The following is an 8,204-nucleotide window of genomic DNA, read 5'->3' on the forward strand; positions in this document are numbered from 1 at the left end:
TAAGTAGGAAGTAAGGGGATAAGAGGTAAAACAGATTTGGCAGTCATGAGTATCTAAGTGATATTTGGTGCCAAAAGGCTGGATGAGCTCCCCTAGGGAGGTGAGGAGAAATATGTGTAGAGGAAAAGTAGGCAAATGGGGAGGGATGGGATAAAGAAGCAACTGAGGACAGCCAAAGGCAGAGCGGGAAAGAGCAGCATCTTGAAAGCCATGGGCTGGAGGAGATCCAAGTCGTGAGCATCAGGAATGCCAAGTGGTAAAAAATAAAATAAAATAAAAGTCAAGGAAGTTAGGGCTGAAAATTAGCCAAGGGCTTGAGCAAATATGAGGTCACTAGCGACCGTGGCAAGAACAATTTGAGAGGAATGGTGGATTGGAAGGCAAGCAGCAGTGGGTTTAGGAGGAAGCAGCATTGCAGAATGCAGATACAGCTCAAAACAGTTGGCTGAAAAAATGAATAATCATGCCTGATTGCTGCTGGGTTGTCATGACAACCAGCTAAGACAATGACGATGAATGCTTTTTCTTTAAATGACCTTTTTCACTGAGGTATAATTTATATACAGTCAAATTCACCCTTTATTGGTGTACAGTTCTATGAGGTTTGAAAAATGCACAGTCATGGAACCACCCCCAAAATCAAGATATAGAAGAGTTCCATCACCCCAAACAGTTCCCTCATGACCCTTTGTAATTAACTCTTTCCCACACCTTCAGTCCATAGCAATCATTGATCGACCTGTCCCTATAATTTTCATGAAGCCCCAGGAGATCATATAAATGGAAGTATACTGTATGTAGTCACTTGATTCCGGGTTCTTTCACTCAGCATAATACATATGAGATTCCTCCATGTTGTTGTGTCCATCACTATTTTTTTTTTTTTTTTTTGCGGTTCGCGGGCCTCTCACTGTTGTGGCCTCTCCCGTTGCAGAGCACAGGCTCCGGACGCACAGGCTCAGTGGCCATAGCTCACGGGCCCAGCGCTCTGCAGCATGTGGGATCTTCCCGGACCAGGGCACGAACCCATGTCCCCTGCATCGGCAGGCGGACTCTCAACCACTGCACCACCAGGGAAGCCCCATCACTATTTTATTCTTTTTTATTGCTAAATAATATCCCCTTGTATGTGAATTTACCTTGAAAAGTGTGAAACACTATAGAGAATCGTAAGGACTTCTTACTCTTGGCAAAATATATACATGCAGGTGGGGAAGTGTGTCTTCGTTTGGGCTCTCAGAGGCAGACTCTTAGACACTCTTCACTGAAAGTCGTTGATTTTAGAGGTGGTTCCAGGGGACCCAGGAGGGGAATGGAAATTGAGACAGGGAAGGAAGGCAGCCAGTACAGAGCATGTTATCAAGCAAGTTACCACAGTGGGAAACTGGAACTCAGTCTCTCTGGGAGCCTCTGGGAAGCAGCATGGAATACAGATCTCAGTATTTTCCAACCGAGGAGCGAGAGAGCTGGGGTATTTATCCACCACTTCCTACCAGTCACTGGTTGACTGCACTTACGGAAGAGCTGTTCTTTCCCTGGCATTTCTGGCCTGACTGGGTAGATCACAGTGTGTGCCTCAAAGGCCAGAGAAAGTCTCAGACAAATGAATGCAGATGCCGGCCTTTGGAAGTGGGCCAGGGTGTGATGACTGAGGATGAGAAGAGAAAAACTTGGCGTTGACAGCACCTACAATAGAGCAGATCCACAGTCAGATCATGAGCTATCTTCTCTTAGTTTTCATCTCTTTCTTGAGCTGTAAATATCAAATACTTTTAGAGCGACTCAAGATGCTTTGCATGAAGACCTTCTAAAGCATCTGCACGTCCTCTAATTGGGCTTGTCACTCACAGCTAATATTGCTGTATTCATAATTACTCTCACCATATAGGGTCTAAAGGTTTGTTTTTGGATCTGTGAGTCAGGCGTGCATACCCCAATTATGCACATTCACATCACTGTTTATCTGTCTCTTTGGAAAAACAGGATGTCATTTCCCCCTTCTTCATTCTCCTTGCTGTGCCTACATCTGACCCTTGTCTGGCAACCTTCCTGTTAATATTAATTTTCATGAATATCTTCCATGAAGTTCATATCATTCCAAAAATCCATGAATACATTGTTTCACTTAATCCACATGGTAACATGAAGACAACAGGGACCTCCTGACTTTTAAGCATTTTACAGATGAGAAAACTGAGGCTCAGACATTAAAAATCACTTAAGTTCCCACTGGCTTGTTTAGGATGCTTCTGGTTGTGAATAAGTAAAATCTCAAACTGCATTGGACATAAAGAGAATTACTGGTTGCTATGGATTGAATTGTGTCCTCCTAAAATTCATATGCTAAAGCCCTAACCCCCAATGTGATTGTATTTGGAGATAGGGCTTTTAGAAGGTAATTAAGATTAAATAAGGTCATAAAGCTGGGGCCCTAATTCAATAAGAAGTCCTAATAAGAAGAGGAAAAGAGAGAAATCACACTGTCTCCATGTTCTTAAACAAAGGAAATGCCGTGTGTGGATACAGCAGGAAGGAGGCCATCTGAAAGCCAGGAATAAGAGCCCTCACTAGAAACTTAATTGACTGGAACATTGATCTTGGTCTTTTAGCCTCCAGAGCTGTAGTAAATACATGTCTGTTGTTTAAGTCACCCAGTGGATGATAAACCCAAGCAGACATCATAAATATAATAAATGAAAAGTAGAATGGGTTTTCAAGAGAGGCTTGGTATACTGGCTCAATGATGTCACCAATGGCCTAGTTTCTTCCCATCTCTCTGCCCTGCCATTCATGGTGTAGGCCATCCCTATGGTCACAAGTTGGCTGCCAGCTGCCCTGGAACTCCATGCTTCCTGTTCACAACTGGAGAAAGAGATAGAATGTCTCTGTCTTGAGACACACTCTGATTGGCCCAGCCTATATCACATGACCACCTCTGAGCCAATGATGATAGACAAGTAGGTGGGTACCTTGAGGACAGCACTTGTGTGAATGTTTGATAGTTGAATTGGCCAGTTTTTTTTCATGAACAATGATTTATTTAAAGAACAAATAACACGCTAACTCTGGTGATTCAGACTTGGGTGTTTGGCAGAAACTTTCTCAAAAATGAATGAAGTGGGCCTGCTGCTTCCAGGAAAACAACTGACAGTGATTGTTGCCAGTAATGAAATTTGAGCTTTCAGGAGAAAATTAGAATTTTGGAAGTCGTGTATTTGTCACTGTGTTTGACAGTTTTCTAATATTGACTTTTCTGATGAGATTGGTGGTGATATTAAGAAATGGATTTTTTTATCATGTAATGAAATGTGTAGATGTTTGGAAAATCTACATAACTTAGTGAACCAATATTTTCCAAAAGACCAATGCATGATGTCATAAAAAGTGCAAGGTAGACCAATGGATTTTAATAAAGCAGAACCCGTTGAAATGGTGATTGCTCACTACAGCTAACCTTTATGAAACTACCACTCTTTGAATTTTAGTATAGTATAAAAAAGAATTCCTGAGTTCCTGAAAAGGCTATTGAAATGCTTTTTCCTCCCTTTTCCAACTTCATCTTTGTAGATTTTCTTCATAGACTTGGACTAAAACAAAATATCACAACAGAGTGATAAGATAGTTTCACAAATGAGAATACTGATGTCTTCTATTAAGCCTGACATTAAGGAGATTTGCAAATATGCAAAGTAATGCTACTTTTCTCACTAAATTTTTTTCTTTTTGGCTGCATCTGGTCTTAGTTGTGGCACACAGGCTCTTTGTTGCGGTACACAGGCTTCTCTCAAGGTATAGGCAAGATTGGTTCCTTCTGAAGCCTCTTTTTTTAGTTTGCAGACAGCTTCTTTCCCGCTGTGTCCTCACATGGTCATCTCTCTGTGCATCCACATCCCTGGTGTCTCTCTGTGTGTCCAAATTTTTTCTTATAAGGGCACCAATCAGATTGAATTAGGGCCCACTAAAATGGTCTCATTTTAACTTAATTACCTTTTAAAAGGCCCTATCTCCCGATACAATCACACCCTGAGGTACTGGGGGTTAGTGCCTCAACATATTAATTTGAGGGGGAGACACAGTTTAGCCCATAACACAATGGTTTCATTCATCAAATGAAGTTTGAAATAATATTTGCTGGAGAAATGAAAAATAATTGATCTAAGACCATCTAGATAATCCCACTGGCATTTTCATGTGTGTGTGTATGTGTGTAGTTATATAATTCAAAGAGTACAAAAAGTCCCCAAAGAAAGGGAAGAACTTCTATATGCACCTCACCTCTAATTCTTTCATTAAAGATAATGTGTTTATTAGGATACTAAGATAAGGTGCTATAACATAAAGCCTCCACAATGGAAAGGCTTAGTGAAAATAGTGTCATTTCCCTTGCAAAACAGTCCAGACAGGGAAGTCCTCGTTCATGGGTGGCTCTGCTCCATGTGTCGCTCAGGGACCCAGATTCTGTCCATCTTATTGCTCTTCATTCTCTAAGGTGTTGTCCTCAATTGAAAGTTTGAAGCTGTCTTCTGGATCATGGGAAGGGGACATAGGGGACATTTCATGTGGCAGATTTCCAAAGATGGCCTCAGTAATATCCATCTCCCATCCCACGTGCTCTTCTAACAATGTCACCTTGGCACTCTTATGTGAGGTAGGACCCATGTCACCCTTCCTTGATCCTAGGTGGGCCTTTGTGACTGCCTCAACCAGTAAGTACAACAGAAATGACCCTGTGTGACTTCCAACACAATAAAGTCCAGGACAATAAAAATACCATGCACTTATGTCTTGTTCTCTTGGGGCACTTGCTCTTGGAATTCAACCACCATGCTGTAAGGAAGCCTAAGCAGCCACATAGAGAGGTCACTTGTACTGACCAACAGCCCCAACTGAGGTCCCCCCACAACCCCAACACTCAGCATCAACCACCAGACATGGAAGTGAGACATCAAACTTCCAGATGAGTTCAGCCTCCAGCTGTTGAGTCACCTCAACCTTTAAGCTTTCCCAGCTGAGGCCCAGACACCATGCAGCAAAATCAAGCCATCTTTGTCATGCCCGTCCTGAATTCTTGACTCACAGACTTTGATAGCACACAGAATGGTTGTTATTTTATGCCACTATAACTTGAGGGTGGTTCGATAAATGATAGATAACCCAAACTTCCAGGAGTAGAAATTTTCTTATATCTTTTCTCCTCCCTGTGTTCCTACCTTTTTTTTATATACCTTTGCAATAATCTCATCATGGGCAGAACATATGTCCTCACCTCTTGACTTTCAGTTTAATCACATGACTTGCTTTGGCCGAGAGAAAAAGACAAAACAGATGGTATGCCATTTCTGAGCCTAGGCATCAAGAAGCCTTGAGTGTCTCCCCTTGCTTTCTTGTGCCTCTGCCATTGTCATGGGAAGGACATGCCCAGGCTCGCTAATCCATTGGTCCCTGAAAAAGAATGAGAAACATGGGGAGTAGAATTCAGTTGCCCCAGTCAAGGTCAGTCAACCTGTAGAAATAAATGAAAATAGGTTATTGTCATTTTAAGCCCCTACATTTTGGGGAGTTTGGCTACACAGCATTTCTGGCAATAGCTAACTGATACTGCAGACATTGCATGTATCACCTCTACTTATATCTTGTTGGTGATAACTTAATCACAGAGCCACACCTGGCTCCAAGAGACGCTGGGAAATGTATTTTGGCAGCCAGGTGTCCAGTTTAACTAAATTATGTGGAAAATGGAGATGGAATTTTGGTAGACATTAGTTGCTGCCCTGGGTAGCTGCTCTTAACAATGTGTTATTACTTCAAATATAAAACATCTTAGGCATCATGTCAATTAATTGTTTTGTCGCAAATACCAGACTCTGGCTTGAAAAGGTGATATTTATTGGAAGGCTATTGGGGTCCACAGAATTGACAAGGGCTGAAGAGCCATCCTGGTGACACAGGGAGGAGTGAAAAGTACCACCTAATGCCAATAAGTAGAAGACACAGCAACCATCTTTTTATATGGTCCCCAGACTAGAAGCATCAGCATCACCTGGGAAATCCTTAGAAATACAGAACCTTGGACCCCCCCCCCGCAAAGATACAAAATTATAATCTGAATTTTAATGAGATCCCTTGGGAATTCATGTGCACACGAATTCTAAGAAGCTGTGTTTTAGCAGACACCATCTGTCTGGGACCCCACTGCTGTCACCACTGTGTGAACAAATGCCCAAATGTCACTTAGCGTCACTCATTCAAAAGTCAAAGTCCCTTGGCACTTTTCTGGTAGTCCAGTGGTTAAGACTCTGTGCTCCCAATGCAGAGGACCTGGGTTCAATCCCTGCTCAGGGAAGTAGATCCCACATGCCACAAGTAAAGATCCCGCGTGTCCAAAACAGAAACATAGATCAATGGAATAAGACAGAAAGCCCAGAGATAAATCCCCACACATATGGTCACCTTATCTTTGATAAAGGAGGCAAGAATATACAATGGAGAACAGACAGCCTCTTCAATAGGTGGTGCTGGGAAAACTGGACAGCTACATATAAAAGAATGAAATTAGAACACTTCCTAACACTATACACAAAAATAAGCTCAAAATGGATTAAAGACCTAAATGTAAGGCCAGACACTATAAAATGCTTAGAGGAAAACATAGGCAGAACACTCTATGACATAAATCACAGCAAGATCCTTTTTGACCCACCTCCTAAAGAAATGAAAATAAAAACAAAAATAAACAAATGGGACCTAATGAAACTTAAGAGCTTTTGCACAGCAAAGGAAACCATAAAAAAGACGAAAAGACAACCCTCAGAATGGGAGAAAATATTTGCAAATGAAGCTACTGACAGAGGATTAATCTCCAAAATATACAAGCAGCTCATGCAGCTCAATATCAAAAAAACAAACAACCCAATCCAACAATGGGCGGAAGACCTAAATAGACATTTCCCCAAAGAAAACATACAGATCGCCACAAACATGAAAAGATGTTCAACATCACTAATCATTAGAGAAATGCAAATCAAAACCACAATGAGGTATCACCTCACACCAATCAGAATGGCCATAATCAAAAAAAATAGAAACAATAAATGCTGGAGAGGGTGTGGAGAAAAGGGAACCCTCCTGCACTGTTGGTGGAAATGTAAATTGATACAGCCACTATGGAGAACAGTATGGAGGTTCCTCAAAAAACTAAAAATAGAACTACCATATGACCCAGCAATCCCACTACTGGGCATATAACCTGAGAAAACCATAATTCAAAAAGAGACATGGGGCTTCCCTGGTGGCGCAGTGGTTGAGAGTCCGCCTGCCGATGCAGGGGACGCAGGTTCATACCCTGGTCTGGGAAGATCCCACATGCCGCGGAGCGGCTGGGCCTGTGAGCCATGGCCGCTGAGCCTGCGCGTCCGGAGCCTGTGCTCTGCAATGGGAAAGGCCACAACAGTGAGAGGTCTGCGTACTGCAAAAAAAAAAAAGAGAGACGTGTACCACAATGTCCATTGCAGCACTATTTACAATAGCCAGGACATGAAAGCAACCTAAATGTCCATCAACAGCTAAGTGGATAAAGAAGATGTGGCACACATATACAATGGAATATTACTCAGCCATAAAAAGGAATGAAATTGAGTTATTTGTAATGAGGCGAATGGACCTAGAGTTTTTCATACAGAGCGAAGTAAGTCAGAAAGAGAAAAACAAATACCGTATGCTAAGGCATATGTATGGAATCTAAAAAAAACGGTTCTGATGAACCTAGGGGCAGAGCAGGAATAAAGATGCAGACATAGAGACGGACTTGAGGACACAGTGGGGGAAGGGGAAGCTGGGACAAAGTGAGAGAGTAGCATTGACATATACACACTACCAAATGTAAAATGGATGGCTAATGGGAAGCTGCTGCCTAGCACAGGGAGATCAGCTCAATGCTTTATGACCACCTAGAAGGGTGAGATAGGGAGCAGGGGAGGGAGACGCAAGAGGGATGGGATATAGGAATATATGTATACATATAGCTGATTCACTTTGTTGTACAGCAGAAACTAACACAACATTGTAAAGCAATTATACTCCAATAAAGATGTAAAAAAAAAAAATCCCACGTGCTATAACTAAGACCCTGTGCAGCCAAATAAATATATAAATAAATTTTAAAAACGATTTTTAAAAAAAAAATCAAAGCCCCTCGATGAGAGCAA

The sequence above is a fragment of the Delphinapterus leucas genome, unplaced genomic scaffold (assembly GCF_059928025.1).
Source record: "Delphinapterus leucas isolate spDelLeu-1000000601 "Yukka" unplaced genomic scaffold, BTC_Dleu_Yukka2 spDelLeu_asBTCV2_sq25, whole genome shotgun sequence".
Lineage (NCBI taxonomy): Eukaryota > Metazoa > Chordata > Mammalia > Artiodactyla > Monodontidae > Delphinapterus > Delphinapterus leucas.